This window comes from Gorilla gorilla, chromosome 2 (genome assembly GCF_029281585.2).
Source record: "Gorilla gorilla gorilla isolate KB3781 chromosome 2, NHGRI_mGorGor1-v2.1_pri, whole genome shotgun sequence".
NCBI lineage: Eukaryota > Metazoa > Chordata > Mammalia > Primates > Hominidae > Gorilla > Gorilla gorilla.
In genome coordinates, this window is record NC_086017.1 from 56,298,058 (window position 1) to 56,315,370 (window position 17,313).

Below are 17,313 nucleotides of genomic sequence, written 5' to 3' on the forward strand. Positions count from 1 at the left end.
AGAGAACTATAAGCCCAGTGCTCCCATCAGTAGGAGAAACAGAAAGAAACAATCTTCTTAACAGAAAGCATAATTGGAATAGAGATACTCTGCATCTGGGAAGAATCCCCATATTGATTCTCTGATCCATAGAGTGAGGGCCAAGTGGAAGCCTTTGGAACTCCCTCTACCTGCCAAGATACTAAACAAAACAACACTGCACGTCTGGAGGAATTGTAGCAAGAACTTGAAAGATGAAGGATGATGATGTTCACCTCTCTCCATTCAGCTCACCTATCTGGTTTGTGCAGAAGACAAACAGGTGTTGGAAAATGACAGTGGACCAGTGTAAACTTAATCAGGCGGGGGCTCCAGCTGCAGCTGCAGGATCAGGTGTTGTTTCATTTTTGCAGCTAATCAACCCTTCTCCTGGCACCTGGTGTGCAGATGGCAATTTTTCTTTTCTATTATCTGTTAGTAAAGATATCAGAAGCTGTTTATTTTCAGTTGGCAAGGTCAGCAATACACTCCAAGGGAAGAGCAGTCTGTCTCAGATCTCACCGATGCCTGGGGATAGGGAGGGAGTGGCCCCCTCACCGTCTCCAAGGCCTAGTCCTCTGCTCCTGTTACTGGCAGCAAATCCATGCAGGTCTGCAACAACCTCAATTCTTGCCTCCTCAGAAGAAAGAATTCAATTGAGGGACATAAGACAGAAGGAGAGACTGAGGCAAGTTTTAACACAGGAGTAAAAGTTTATTTAAAAGCTTTAGAATAGGAACAAAAGGAAGGAAAGTACACTTGGAAGAGGGCCAAGTGGACGACTTAAAAGGCAAGTGCGTGGTTTGACCTTTTGACTTGGGGTTTTATACGTCAGCATGCTTCCGGGGTCTTGCATTATTTCTCCCCTGGTTCTTCCCTTGGGGTGGGCTGTCCCATGTGCCTGCCTGAGCCCACTGGCTCAACTCCTGAGATCTTATAGGGAAACTGCTGCTCACCAGTTTCGAGTGTTTTCTATCTATTAGGAGCCGGCTTTTCCCTGTTGCCGGGTGTGACCAATTATTACTTTAGAAAGACAGTCAACAACCGCCAGACCATCACCTGATGGTCACCTGACACTCCTGGTGTGTGTGCGGGATGGGGAGCCCTCTCCTGCCCTGCTCTTCCTGACTAGCTACCCACTATAACACTCCCAGAGGGACCTGCACATTTTGTGCTCTTTGCAAGACAGTGCCTGCCCAGCACCTGTAGGCCTGCTCACCCCTTCAGGGTCATGATTTTTGCTTTTTACCACAGGTACCCATAAGCAAAACATGGCGTTGTTCACCATGCTTTTACATTATTCACATAATTTTAAGTTATTTACATAACAATGTAAAACCATGGTGAACCATGCCACATTTTGCTTATGGGTACCTGTGGTAAAAATCCTGCTACTAGCTCATGTTGCAGTGTCTATAATGACAGGTAATGCTCCATTCACTCCTTTATGACACTTGCAAAAACTGAGAACATAACACCTCCCAGTTAAGCAGGCATTTGGGCAATGTGAGGAGAACAGAAATAGACCACGCTGCATTTATCTCTCTTGATGACAGGCATTGAGATTTCCACTTTTTCTGGTTTCTTATTATGTCTCTACTGGGCATTCTTATATACATCTTGCACACCATGGAAAGTTTCTCTAGGGCAGTGGTTCACAAACTTTTTGGATACAGAATACTTTTATGTGCTTGAAAACTGAGGACCCCATACAGCTTTAGTTTATGCGGGTGTCAGGTTCTAGCCCAAACTGAAGTCCGAAGGGAGTTGGTGGGTGGGTGGGTGAGGGGTAGCTGAAAAAACACCCGAGGAATCATAGGCAGTTTGAACATGGCCTTATCCTCTCTCTGGGCACGAGCCATATGTCCAGTGTCAGCAGGGTAATTATACCTTTTACAGACAATAGAGGCTCTGAAGCAATCACGAGCTCATGTGAGTGGTCGCCTAATGCACCTCAAGTGGCATGGTTCATAATGTGCGGAGTCGTGTGCCTACGCTGCAAACCCACTGAGTCATGGTGCACCAAAAAGTGGCCTCAGCCTGCTCCTGACTAAAGCACAGCCATCTTCCTTACACTCCACCCCTAGGCCAAGGGCATCTTCCAGGTAGGGACATGTGCCTGTAGGGTGGAGCCCTGAATCCATAATCCACAGCAACAATACGGAGAGCAACAGCTCACTGCTAGGATTCCAGCTATGCTACTTATGACTATCAGGGCCCAGCGTAGGCCAGAGCCCAGGGATGTCTACCATCTCTGCAGGGGGTCATCAGTAAGGCTCTTGACTACCTTAATCTCCTGTGAGACCCCTTGCAGGGCTGCTGTTATGTTCTGCCAATTGTCAGGGATAAAGGTACAACACTGTGTTCCTAAAAGGGCACAGGTGCCTCCTTAGGCAGCAGTTACTATGTCTAAGACCATTCGGTTTCGCAACACCACCTTTCTGATCTGATCAACCTCATCCATTAACGGGAAGAGGGCCACTCAGGTGTAATTCAGAGCCTGAGCAGCATGCTCTGCAAGAGCAGTAACTTGTGCTTCTACAGTTATGACACACACTCCAGGGATAGAGCCTGTCAAGGGGTAAAGCCACCAGGGTGCTCATCACACTTGCAAAAACCGAGAGTGTAGCACCTCCCAGTTATGCGGGCATCTGGGCAATGTGAGAACAGTGGCAGGTACATGAGGCCACCCTCAGGTATAACGTCCAGTCCAGTTTGCTTATAGGTAAGGCCACCCTGTGTCCCTACAGACCCATAAACTCCCAGGGGGGCACACAATCCATCGAGGCCCCTTGGTGGGGCCGCTTCTTCCACCATACCTTTGGTGTGGTGACATGTATTATGTTTACACAGGCTGTGACAGGTACCCATCCCACACTGCTGTTGCCCCAGTGTTGCTATATGCACCACGGTGCCTGGGCCAGGGGTACTGCACGTTACCCCACTAGCCAGCCCCACCCATCATAAATGCTATGGGCCAGCCAGGGAATGGCTGTGCTGTGGGTCTTGTGGCATCCTTTGTCCAAAGCTTGCCACGTTGCATTCCAGGCATCGGCCATGGGGCCCCAAGTCTCCAGCCATGTCCGATTCTCTGCAGATGCTGAATGTATGTGCCAAGGCAAGCCATCTGCAGCTGCTAGAGGGCGGTGCAGATCCAACAGTTGGAAACATTGGTCACTTCAACGTAGGTGTGGGCCCAGTCCACAATGCAGTTGGAGCATGTTAACCTACGGTTGGAATGACAGAGTAGGCACAGGTACTAACAGAGGAAAATCACATCCCTCAGGCAAAATACAGGCTAACCTTTCATCCCTGGATAACAATGCAGCCCCCAAGGGCTTCTGCCCTGGGCAATAGTACCACACCTTTTCAGCTCCCCATGGTTCCTTTGGGTCCTGTATTCATGCCAGAGTCACAGGGGAGCTTATAGTAGGCCACACAGACAGTACATTTGACCCCTGGAGGAAAGTTTCTTCCCTGGCCTTTTTCCTACAAACCGTTAACTTCAGGGACCATTCATTGAACATCCAAAGAGTGACATACAAGTCATACTGTAGGCCCTCCCCACAGGGAGCTACGATGGACAAGCACCAGTAGCCGGGGGCTTGGAGGGGCTATGGCCACAGCCAGGTTTTCTATTCCCCTGCCTTCAGGGATGCTGGGGCAGGCAACGACAGGTTACTGTTCATCCCCGTACCTGGTCAGAGGAGGTTACCTTTGGTGTGTATCTGCAACTGAATAGGGGTGGTGGCCCATGTAACAAAGCCTCCACCTGGGCTGGGCTGCTTTTCCATGGCCATTCATTCAAGGTTTGGAGCATCAGGTCCAGCCTGGAACTTCAGCCCTGCAAAGACAGGGGTGTGACATGCAAGTAAAACCGATTCTTCAAGAGCTCGTTATATCGCTCAACCATACCCACAGCTTGCAAGTTGTGTGGTACATGGAATCCCTACTTTATGTCCATTGTTGTGCCTGTTGTCCAGTAAAATGTGTCCGCCATCACTCTCAATGACCAAAGGGCAACCATATAGAGCACACAAGTGTTGCAGGGTCTGGATGGTGTGCTGTTGGTTGGCCACCCTGTAAGGGTAGGCAAACAACAGGCCTGTGGCTGTGTCCACAGCTGTTAGTGCATGCATATACCCTTGGGACTTCGGCAGCTGCCCAATGTAGTCTACTTGCCACCTGGTCAAGGGCACTTGCCCTGTCGTCACTTGTGTAGCACTGGGCAGCTGCCTCCATTTAGGGTATGCCTGAGCACATGCCAGGCATTTCTGACAAGCCTCCCAAATGTCTTGCATGGGCAGGGACAGACACCAACATTTATTGACCTGTTGCATCAGTTTACCCCCTGCACGTCCCAGTTTCCGGTGTAGCTACAAGGCCATATCTCATGTAGATGCCAACTCTAACCATCGGACCTTGACCAAGGCTTCTGCCTCATCATTGCTGGGGGTGGCCAGAGGCATATGGCCTGACAAATGATAAATAGTTACATCTTTGTGGTGACCCATTTCCCAGAGGTCTTGCCACATGGGTTGGTGGCCCCAAATAGGTTGGTGGCCAACTAGCCAATTCTGTATTTTCCAAGTAGTTAAACACAAGGTTAGGCCTCCATAGACTGCCCAGCTATCGGTACAGATTACCATAGGTGTCTCTGCCTTGTTGATCACCATCCATACTGCTCTAAATTCAGCCCATTGACGACTTTGTCCACACCTGGTTTCAAACCGTATGGTTTCGGTACTAAGTTGGACTGCAACGCTGGTCCAAGCAGGAGTAGCACCTCCACTAGACCCATCTGTGTGCCATGCCCCATCAGGAATAGAGGGATGCCCTTCCTTAAATGTCAGTGGCTCAGGGTCAAGGGGTGCCTCAGGTGGCCTTCTCTTACATTAGGACTGCAGGTCCCAAGACCTCTAGCAACTCTGCTGCTAATGGGCTTGTACTCAGCGTACTCTGTTGCTCCAAGTAAGTGCCTCACTTTGCCAAACTGGATGTCTGCGCCATCCCAGTCCGGGGGGTCATTACACATGAATGCACCCATCCCGCTGTCAGGTAAGTCATCCACACTATGACTGTAGCCCATCCTATCACTTCTCACAAGCCTGAAGGGCAGCATATACAGCTGCTAGCTATTTCTCTGTCAAGGAATACCAGAGCTCAGCTCCTTTCCATAGTTGGGACCAAAAGCCTCCTGGCATTCTCAGGCACTCTGTGTGCCGCCACAGGCCCCTACTAAAACCATCTGTGGTCACATTCACATCCAGTTCAAATGGGCACCCCTTGTCAACTACCCATAGGGCTCGTGCCTGCTGAATAGCCCACTTGGCTGCCAGGAAGGCAGTCTCAGCCACATCAGCCCAATTCCAGATTGCTCCCTTCTTTGTTAACTGATACAATGGTTTTATCATTTGAGCTAAATGAGGCAGGAATGTCCACCAATATCCCAGGAGGCCCACAAAAGTTTGCAGCTGCCTCACCGTGGTGGGCCAGGGATATGCCTAAATTTCGTCAATGATAGCCTCTTGTATGGCCTTCATCTTACCCAACAAGATAACTCCCAAGAATTTAGCAGGTAATCTAGGCCCTCAGACCTTGGATTTGTTGATGGCCCAACTGCATGCTGCCAAATGTTGCCACAAGAGGGGTGCTGCTGCTTTTAATCTGCAAGAGAATCAGAGGTTAATGTAATATCATCAACATAATGAAACAAGTGGACTCCCTTTGGACATTTTCAGGCTGTTAAATCCATGGCAACAAGACCATGACATATGGTGGAGCTATGTACATAGCCCTGCAGCAACACTGTGAAAGTCCATTGTCATCAAGGCAAACTGTTCCTGGCTCTCTAGAGCAAGGTCAACTGAGAAGAATGCATTGGCCAAGTCCACCACATAGTGGTACTGTCCCAATTCCATTGTCGAGTGGTTCATCAAATCCATGATAGATGGCACAGCTTCCAAGCCATGTAAAATATCCACCTCCAGAATGTATTCAGGTATGGGAGAGACATACACACTGTATAAGCAAGGAGCCAAGTGGCCAATGCCAAGGTACAGAGATACAGGTTTCGCTTTCACTGACTGGCCTCCATAACCGTCAATGTATGCAGATTTGCCCAAAAACTTAACTGGGTTCCCATAAACAAGGCTACAATCTATGCCAGTATCTACCAGCACCAGCACCCACTATACATTGGTGGGGGACCAGTGGATTGCCAATTCCACATGTGGCCTCTGGTCATCTGGTGTCCCCCCAAGCCAGACACCATTGGCCAGTTCCCTAGTTGAACAGAAAAGGCTCTACATTTCCACCTGGCTGCAGCAAGTAGTCTCCGAGCTGGGTAGGACCAGGTCACGCAGCAATGCCTTTCTCCCCTTTGGGCATTTTCCGGAATTGCTGCCCTGCATACAACTATCTCCGCAAAGTTAGGAGTATTTCATTGGGCTGCTTATCAATTTTCTGTCAGTCAACCCCAGCCAAAATCAAATCTATCCACATCTGTGAGCATGTCACTCGTTGGGGCCCCCTTTTTTTATGGGGGAGCCCCCTGTGGGTGGGGTACCTTCCCCTTCTTTATGGTGTGGACCCTTCAATCCCCCTGATGGCCTTCTGCTTCCCTGAGAGCCGCCATGGCAGTGGTTACTTCATGTATGCGGTGCCCTACGTATGGGGTGAGGACAGCAGCTAGGGAGCCAAAGGGGCTCAGGAGCATCAAACCCAACATGAGATCCCTCATGTGGGAGGTGAAACATTTATCATCTGGCCCTCAGGTATTCAGGTCAAACATAGCCTGCCGCATACCCATCTCCCAAATGACTTACACCAAATTGGCATAAGACTGCCATTTACTCAAGTTTTGGGCATTTCACCAGCATTATTCCACACAGTTCATATGGCTGCCTGTAGCCACTCAGTCAGGGTGTGGTCTCCTTGCCCTGCCACTAACCACCTGCTCACTTGCAGCCGCTGACAGAGAGAGGGGTGAGTCATGGTGGAGGCCAGCTTGTCCATCTCAGAGGTGGAATGGGAGATACTATCTGCTCCCTTGTTCCACAGACGAAGCATCCAGGCAGGCAGGGGTTCCCCTGGACACTGGCAGCACTGCTTGCCTAATTCCTGCAACTCAGTTGAGGTACAGGCAATATATGAAATGTGTTGCATTATGGTGGGGAGTCCCTGAGTCCACCCTTGGAGCCCCAGTGGCTGTTCATGATCTACCTTCTGTTGGACCACTGGGTGAGCCTGCAACAGGGGTTCTTCCTCCTTGGTATGAAACCGAGTGGGGATCTCCATACAAGATGATGGACCCAGGCCTGCATTCACGGTAGCCTCTAATTCCTTTTCCAAGCTCTGAAGCCACACCTCCAGGCGTCCTGCCTGCACCTGGAGGTCCCCATTCATGGCAGCCTCTAATTATTTTCCAGATCGGTGTAGCCAGACCTCCAGTCTGCATCCCTCAGGGACTGGGTGTGTACTTTTCTTAGCACAGTTAAAAATGCCCATCCAACTCTGCCAGCAAAGGCTCTCTCCTTCTTGGTGCTCTGCACTTCCAGCTGCTTCAGCGCCTTCTCCGTGCTCATGGGGGACCCATCTACTGCCAACCAGGTTTCCACTCAGGCCCACCCTCACAGCACGGCTACCACCGTGTACCACAACCCATGTTGTGGTCACATGGCCAACCTGGAATCAGCAGGGACCGAAGGCTCACTTACCTTAAGATCCTGTTCGTGATGCCAATTGTCAGGTTCTAGCCCAAACTAAAGTCCAAGGGGAGTTGGTGGGTGGGTGGCAGGTAACTGGAAAAACACTCGAGTAGGCGGTTTTGACATGGCTTTATTCTCTCTTGGGGCGCAAGCCATATGTAGTGTCAGCAGGGTAATTTTACCTTTTACAGACAATAGTGGCTTTGAGCCAAGCACGTGCTCATGTGAGTGGTCACCTAATGCACCTCACGTGGCATGGTTACATAATGTGCGGAGTCGTGTGCCTGCACTCCAAACCCACTGAGTCATGCTGCACCAGAAGGCTGCCTCGGCCTACTCCTGACTAAAGCACAACCATCTCCCTTACAGTGGGCTAAATCTACTGCTATTTATACTATTAGAAAGTTTAACACAGAAGTTTTAAATATTTACATTGTTAATTGATTTTGAAATAATAAGCCCATTACAGGTTAACATAAATAACATACTTTTATTAAAAATATCTGTATTTTTTAAAAGAAAAAAAATTAGCAACAACAGTGATCCTTGGAATCGTCCCACCTCAGCCTCCCAAGTAGCTGAGACCACAGGCGCACATCACCATGCGAGCTAATTTCTTTTTTTTTTTTTTTTTTTTTTTTTTTTTTTTTTTTTATTATTTTTTATTGATCATTCTTGGGTGTTTCTCGCAGAGGGGGATTTGGCAGGGTTACAGGACAATAGTGGAGGGAAGGTCAGCAGATAAACAAGTGAACAAAGTTCTCTGGTTTTCCTAGGCAGAGGACCCTGTGGCCTTCTGCAGTGTTTGTGTCCCTGGGTACTTGAGATTAGGGAGTGGTGATGGCTCTTAACGAGCATGCTGCCTTCAAGCATCTGTTTAACAAAGCACATCTTGCACCGCCCTTAATCCATTCAACCCTGAGTGGATACAGCACATGTTTCAGAGAGCACAGGGTTGGGGGTAGGGTCACAGATTAACAGGATCCCAAGGCAGAAGAATTTTTTCTTAGTACAGAACAAAATGAAAAGTCTCCCATGTCTACCTCTTTCTACACACACACGGCAACCATCCGATTTCTCAATCTTTTCCCCACCTTTCCCCCCTTTCCATTCCACAAAACCGCCATTGTCATCATGGCCCGTTCTCAATGAGCTGTTGGGTACACCTCCAAGACGGGGTGGTGGCCGGGCAGAGGAGCTCCTCACTTCCCAGTAGGGGCGGCCGGGCAGAGGTGCCCCTCACCTCCCGGACGGGGCGGCTGGCCGGGCAGGGGGCTGACCCCCCCCACCTCCCTCCTGGACGGGGCGGCTGGCCGGGCAGAGGGGCTCCTCACTTCCCAGTAGGGGCGGCCGGGCAGAGGCGCCCCTCACCTCCCGGATGGGGCAGCTGGCCAGGCGGGGGGCCGAACCCCCACCTCCCTCCCGGACAGGGCGGCAGGCTGGGCGGTGGGCTGACCCCCCCACCTCCCTCCCGGACGGGGCAGCTGGCCAGGCGGGGGGCTGACCCCCCACCTCCCTCCCGGACAGGGCGGCAGGCTGGGCGGTGGGCTGACCCCCCCACCTCCCTCCCGGACGGGGCGGCTAGCCGGGCTGAGGGGCTCCTCACTTCCCAGTAGGGGCGGCCGGGCAGAGGCGCCCCTCACCTCCCGGACGGGGCGGCTGGCCGGGCGGGGGGCTGACCCCCCAACCTCCCTCCCGGATGGGGCGGCTGGCCGGGCGGGGGGCTGACCCCCCCACCTCCCTCCCGGACGGAGCGGCTGGCCGGGCAGAGGGGCTCCTCACTTCCCAGTAGGGGCGGCCGGGCAGAGGCGCCCCTCACCTCCTGGACGGGGCGGCTGGCCAGGCAGGGGGCTAACCCCCCCACCTCCCTCCTGGACGGGGCGGCTGGCCGGGCGGGGGGCTGACCCCCCCCACCTCCCTCCCGGACGGGGCGGCTGGCCGGGCGGGGGGGCTCCTCACTTCCCAGTAGGGGCGGCCGGGCAGAGGTGCCCCTCACCTCCCGGAAGGGGCGGCTGGCCAGGCAGGGGGCTAACCCCCCCACCTCCCTCCTGGACGGGGCGGCTGGCCAGGTGGGGGGTTGACCCCCCCACCACCCTTCCGGACGGGGCGGCTGGCCGGGCGGGGGGCTGATCCCCCCACCTCCCTCCCGGACGAAGCAGCTGGCCGGGCAGAGGGGCTCCTCACTTCCCAGTAGGGGCGGCCGGGCAGAGGCGCCCCTCAGCCATGCGAGCTAATTTCTATATTTTTTGGTAGAGATGGGATCTTGCCATGCTGGCCAGGGTGGTCTCGAGCTCCTAAGCTCAAGTGATCCTCCTGCCTTGGTCTCCCAAAGTGCTGAGATTACAGGTGTGAGCCACCACATCTGGCCAGAAGCTGGATTCTCTGTCTTGTTCTCCATCCAATCTGTTAGACTGTCAAATGCCAAATAACCTTTGGAAAATTCTACTCGTAAAATAATGAGAGAGATAAATAACTTCTGAGTATCATCATTAAAATAGTTTCACCTCAAGGACCCACTGGGTCCCATTTGGAGAATAGCTCTAAGCTAAAGAGTAGAATGGCTGGGGGGGGACATAAACATTCAGCCCATAGCTGCTGACCACAATAACACATTTTAAGTCTCTTCCTCTCCTGCTCTTTGTAATTGCAGACAGACTCAATCTGTAGGAGAGCTGTAGAGAGAACAAGCTCAAGCCCCTGATTTTACCTACAAAGAAAGCTGAGCCCAGTGAAGTTAAGGGACTTACCCAAGGTCACACAGCCACACAGCAGAGCTGGGGCTGAGCTCCAGGTGTCCTGCTACAGAGGCCACTTCTTTCTCCCACTAGGGACTGGCCTGTGATTACTTCAGAAAACAATGGTCAGCTAACTGATTCTGAATGCCCTTTGCTGGTAAAAGCTAATCTCCTGAGGAAAAATGTATGCATTGGCTGGGCACAGTGGCTCAAGCCTATAATTCCAGCATTTTGGGAGGTGGAGACAGGCGGATCACTTGAGGTCAGGAGTTTAAGACCAGCCTGGCAGTCATGGTGAAACCCCATCTCTACTAAAACTACAAATATTAAGCTGGGCATGGTGGCAGGCACCTGTAATCCCAGCTACTGGAGAGGCTGAGGCAGGAGAATCGCTTGAACCCAGGAGGCGGAGGTTGCAGTGAGCCGAGGTCGCACCACTGCATTCCATCCTGGGCAACAGAGTGAGATTCTGTCTCAAAAAATAATAATAATAAAATAAAAATAAATAAACAAATAAAGTATGCATCACCTCAGGTGGTCAGTCAGCCTTCCCAAGACCCCAAAGCACACAGTGTTCTTTCTGGTGTGAGTGACATGGGGTTCACAGCACCACAGAGTCCATGACTTTTCCCTCAGAAGTGAATGCATGGCTAATTATTTTGTATTTTTTGTAGACATGGAGTTTTGCCATGTTGCCCAGGCTGCTCTCAAACTCCTGGACTCAAATAATCCACCCACCTCAGCTTCCCAAGGTGCTGGGATTACAGGCATGAGACACCACGTGGCCTGCACCTATAGTCCTAGCTGCTCAGGAGGCTGAGGTGGGAGGATCACCTGAATCGGGGAAGTTGAGCCTGCAGTGAACTGTGATCCCTCCGGCGCACTCCATCCTGGGCAACAGAGTGAGATCCTGCCTCAAAAAAAAAAAAGTGAACACACACGCTGGGGAAGAGGCCTGCAGGCACCCCTGCCAGTTCTGCACCAGAGCACACTGTAGCAGCCCTGCTGTGATGCAGGAAGCAGCTCCAGGTCCTGCAGTCCGAAGCATGGAGCCTGAAGCCTGGAGCCCCCCATCCAATGCTGCGCCATGCTCACCAGTATCCCCCAGCATCAGCACCGAGGCACCAGCTGCAGATAAATTTCTCACCTAAAATGTTGAGAGATGTTGCTAAACTGTCCTTCTAAGGGTGTGTATAATAATACGGTCCTGCCGATACTGAATAAGACTATCTGCTTCATTACATCCTCACAATACTGAATATCATTAGCAACTTGAATTTTAAATTGTGCTAATCAATGAAAATGATTGCCTAATTACTAGTGAGTTGAGGTTATTTAACATTAATACTCCTTCTGATGAAATATTTTGCATTTATCACATTTTACATAAATTCTCTCTATATAATTAGCACTAGAATGTCCGACTTGGTTTTCATTGTTCCTCATCTGTTTGGAAACACATTAAGAATGAGGGAGAGAATGGATGGGGACTCACCTAGGGATGCATGGAGCTGGTCTGCAGCCACTCTGAGGCCCTCTTAACACTTCCCCACCACACACTCAATTTCCCCTGGTTTGTCCATAGATACATCCAACAACTTTTATGTAAATAAGAAAGAAAGACTCAGCTTTCAATGGAAAATGGTAGGTTGGATTTTATGACTGAAGTGGCAAAAAGAAATAAGGGATTTTATTATGGGGGAGGTCCAAACCCTGGTGAAAAACAAAATTCATTGAAATTGTTTGAAAATTCAAGGATTAAATCAGATTATTTTGGATTCAGTAGGAATTAGATTACTTTAAAGCCCCAGGATACTTTATTCTGTAGAATGCATGGAAAGTATAGAAAAGAGAAACAAAGAGGGAAAGTCATGGCTAATAACCTGGAAGGGGTAAATAGGGAGCCAAAGGCCTGTGGGACGTAACCAACTCAGCATTCCACTGGAGGCTTTATGATCAAATAGCAAGCTATTTATCATGAATGCAGGATGTGGGCAAACTCACGACTGCTCCCACTGCCAGAAGGTTTGCTGAAGGCAATCACTTCCTGGCACCGAGCTCCTTGAGGTTATCTACTGGGACATCTGGAGAATGCAGTCTTGCAAGCCTACTCTGGACCCAGCAGCTGACCCCTTCTTCCATGCCCCTCTTCCTGCTATCTCTTTTGCCTAATAAATATGGAGGGCTGTGTAAAGCTCAGTGCCCTTGTCCACTAAAGGCAAACTGCCCCCTGACCACTTCTTCCAAATATACTCTTTTGTCTCATGTCTTTTATTCCCGCTTTCACCCCACTTTGTTCAGTCCCCCTAGGTCCGTGTGGGTTACATAGTGGCGCCCTGAACAGCGACAGAATCAGGTGCTCTACAAGTGGCATCCGAACACAGGGACTATGAGGGTGTGAATGAAGAAGGTCTGCTGGAGCAGAGGAATTGAAATGGACAAGGTGAATGGGGATCCCGGGACGAGTCTGCCGGCAGCAGATATAAGGTCAGTGCCCTAAAGAGGTACTGGGAGCAGTACTTTAAAGTAGTACTGGGAATGGGAAGTTTTCTGAATCAGGGTAACATGGGGCAGAATTTGTCTGTTGAAGAAAAACATTATGTGCAGTTGCTTAAAGTTTTGTTGAAACAAACTGGTGCTCAAGTTAGTTCTCACATTAACTAAGATGCTACAGGAGGTCATTATGCATAACCCATGGTTTCCACAGTCAGGGACTCTTGATGTAGAAAATTGGGATAGAGCAGAAGGATTAAAACAGGCTCATCAAAAAGGTTTTCAAGTTGATTCTTCAGTTTTCTCCACTTGGAGTTTAGTTCGTACTGTACTTCTGCCATTATCTCCTTATTATTCTGCGGGACAGCAGGCTGAATGTAAAAATCTGAAAGAATCTGTTGTCCCACCCACAGCTCCAGTTGAAAATAAAAACCAGGAGAGGGAGGATAAAAATTGGCCTATACCACCCCCTCCAGTTGCAGAAACATCTGTACCACCTCCTTCGGTGGCAGAAACAGAGACCCCAATACGAAGAATTCTACGTTCTGCTGCCACGGCTGGAGAGCCCTTAGGACCTTGTGCTTTTCCTATTTCCGTAAGGCCTGATCCAAATAATCCACAGCAGCTTAATCATGAACACACTCCACCAGAGTTTAAGTTGTTAAAGGAATTAAAAGTGAGTGTGGTAAATAATGGCATACAGAGCCCATTCACTTTAGGATTGCTAGAATCTATGTTTGGTGCTATGTGTCTTTTACCCTTTGATGTGAAACACTTGGCATGAACTTGCTTGTCTGCTAGCGCATATCTGACATGGAATTTAAACTGGCAAGAACAGGGTGCAGACCAGGCTAGACAGAACCATGCTGTTGGAAATGGAGAAATTACAGAGAATAGGCTATTGGGTAATGGCCCTTATTCTGACCTGGTACATCAAATAGCACTCACAAATGCTGCTTATCAGTAGTGCACACAGGCTGCTAAATGTGCCTGGGCCATAATTCCTGAAGAGGGAGTCCCAGTACTATCATTTTTACATATCATGCAAGGGTCACAGGAACCCTACGCACAATTTCTTGCAAGATTACAAGAGGCAGTGAGGCATCAGATTCCTCATACCTTGGCTGCAGAAATGCTAACCTTTACTCTAGCTTTTGAGAATGCAAATGCAGATTGTAAATGTGCACTGGCACCGGTTAGGTGTACAAAAACTTGGGAAATTTTCTCAGAGCTTGTCAAGATGTAGCAACTGAGCTTTATCGATCTGCAATGTTAGCTGAAGCAATGGCTAATTTAGCTGTTGACAAATCTAAATAGAGCCAAGGGTCAAACCCTAAAATGGGAAAATGTTATAATTGTGGAAAAACTGGACATTTTAAAAAGGAATGCCACCAGATCTCAGGACAGAAAGGATCTTACAATGCTTTTCCGCCCCGCCCCCAGTGGAAAGAACACCAGGACTTTGTCCTCGCTATGACAAAGGAAATAACTCGGCTAATCAGTGCTGCTCAAAATTTCATCAGAATGGCACCCCCCTGTTGGGAAATGAGATGGGAGCCTGTACCCAGGCCTCACAAACAATGAGGGCATTCCCAATTCAGACCTCAACCCTGTTTCATGCATGGGTTCCCAGAGGCATATTGAGTCCCTCACCCGAGGAACTCCAGAAAGTGCAGGATTAGATCCCCCAGCCAGAGAAAGGGTTACATAAGGTGGGGAAGACAAACCCACCAAGATTCCCACTGGCATTTGGGGACCTTTACCAGCAGGATATACGGGACTAATTTTAGGCAAAAGCTGCCTTAACTTGCAAAGGCATTACTGTAGTCCCAGAAGTTGTTGACTCTGATTATGAAGGAGAAATTCAAGTAGTTTTAATGTCACGGGATCTTCGGGTTTTTGAACCGAGAGAATACATAGTGCAATTATTACTTATTCCCTGCAAATTACACCCTTCTCCATGAAAGGAGAAACAAGGAAATAAAGGGTTTGGGAGCACAGCTACACGGGAAATCTATCTATCCCGACCCATAGCCTCTAATAGACCCACCTGTGTAGTACAAACTAAAGGAAAGAAATTTTATGGGTTTATGGATACGGGAGCTGATGTGTCAGTGTTACCAGCAGGTCTTTGTTCTTAGAGCTCCCAAGATGGCGGCAAGCCTTTTGTTCTCTGACCTGGAGTTCTTGGCCTCACAGATTCCAAGGAATGGATCCTTGGGCCATGCAGTGAGTGTTATAGCTCTATTAGAAGCTCTTCCAAAAGTCATGCTGCTATGTATGGACTAAAACATACTCAAACAATAATGACCTCTGGCGTTTAGGCTCAATGCTCAGAGCTAATTGCAGTCATTCAGGTTTTACAGCTCACAGCTTCAGATCCTATCAACATTGTCTGTGTTCAGTTTATGTTGTAAATGTAGCCAGTCACATAGAAACTGCTACAATTAAAAGTACACTAAACCCAGAACTGCTAATTTATTTTTAAGACTTCAAGTTATTTGTTCTAGTGCAGCTCCTTTTCATGTTTCTCATATTCCTTCTCACGCACAACTTCCTGGGCCACTATCTCTAAGTAATGAGAAAACAGACAAACTGATTGCTTCTGAGTTTCAGCAAGCTCAACCATCTCATGTGCTTCTGCACCAAAATACTTCCGCCCTTACTCACATGTTCCTACAGGTTTGTATTATATTATGCAGTATGTCCCTCGAGCCACACCTATAGAAGGATGTAATCCACGAGGTTTGGCTCCAAATGAAATCTGGCAAATGGATGTTACACACATAGCAACCTTTGATAAGCTGAGCTATGTTCATGTGACTATAGATACTTATTCTCATATGCTGCATGCTACATGCCAAACAGGTGAGACAGCTGGTCATGTACAGCGACATTGTCTGTCATCATTTGCTCATATGGGGATATCTAAACAATTAAAAACTGACAATGGACCCGCTTATACTAGTCATGCTTTTAAAAAATTCTTGCAGCTTTGGGCTATAACCCATAAAACAGGAATTCCTTATAATCCTAGAGGACAAGGCATTATAGAGCAGGCACATCAAACATTACAATGCATGTTGAAAAGACAAAAAGCGGGTATAGGAGGCCAACTACCACCTCAATAAAAACTACATTTAGCCTTATTTACTTTAAATTTTTTGACTCCTGGTATGGACGGTAAGACTCCAGCAGAAAGACATTGGCAAGTGTTAGAAGAAAAGAGGAAAGTTTATCCAAAAGTGTTATGGAAATCCCTGGAAGAAGGACAATGGAAAGGTCTGGTGGATTTACTGACGTGGGGAAGAGAGTATGCTTGTGTTTTCACAGGAGATGGACAAGCCGTGTGGGTGCCCTCAAGGTGCATGCAACCATGGAACAGGAGACTAGAGGAACCCAGGGTGGCCAACCATGGACACGGTCCCCCCGGTACGAGCCACGAGCCAGCTGAGCCTGAGTGCAAAGATGGAGAGAAGGCCAACTGGAGTCACAACACAGTTCTAATGTTATATTTGTAAAGAATATCACCACTCAACTTACAGTTTGTGTTTATAGATATAGATATACATATGGATATAGATATAGATATAGTTATAGATATAGATAGATATACACTTTAAGTTCTAGGGTACATGTGCACAACTTGCAGGTTTGTTACATAGGTATACATGTGCCATGTTGGTTTGCTGCACCCATCAACTCATCATTTACATTAGGTATTTCTCCTAATGCTCTCCCTCCCCCAGCACCGCCCCCCAACAGGCCCTGGTATGTGATGTTCCCTGCCCTGTGTCCAAGTGTTCTCATTGTTCAATTTCCACCTATGAATGAGAACATGCAGTGTTTTATTTTCTGTTCCTGTATTAGTTTGCTGAGAATGATGGTTTCCAGCTTCATCCATGTCCCTGCAAAGGACATGAACTCATCCTTTTTTATGGCCACATAGTATTCCATGGTGTATCCTAATGTCTTTTTGACAGCTAAGAAGGACCAGCTCCAGGTAAACAATACCCAATTGACCTGTAAATCTTACCAATTATATCACTGCATTAATCATAGCACATTGCAAACACATAATATCTCTACTTTGATGATTTTAGGCCACATCCCTGGGCTATGTATTCCTGTTAATCTGTCCGAGGCTTGGGCTGCCACACCTGCTTTGCATTTTGTGAAACTTCTTCTAACTGAGCTTGCTCATCATGTCTGTAGAGCCTTAGACATAATAATTTTTGCTATTGTTTCCTTGATCGCACTAATAACTTCTGTTGTGATGTCATCTGTAGCTTTGCATAATTCTATTCAAACAGCTCAGTACATGGAGAACTGGACACACACAGCTGACCAAGCATGGC

At 48.7% G+C, this 17,313-nt stretch overlaps 1 long non-coding RNA gene across 1 annotated transcript; it reads right to left on the reverse strand.

The window, feature by feature from the left end:
* Window positions 1-707: 707 nt before the first annotated feature.
* On the reverse strand, window positions 708-7,859 carry LOC115933945 (uncharacterized). The gene is made up of 5 exons (XR_010132687.1): window positions 7,737-7,859; window positions 6,874-6,990; window positions 5,567-5,685; window positions 3,716-3,862; window positions 708-3,245 (listed from the first exon to the last, which is right to left on the reverse strand). It is a non-coding gene; the product is annotated as an uncharacterized lncRNA (long non-coding RNA).
* Window positions 7,860-17,313: the final 9,454 nt, after the last annotated feature.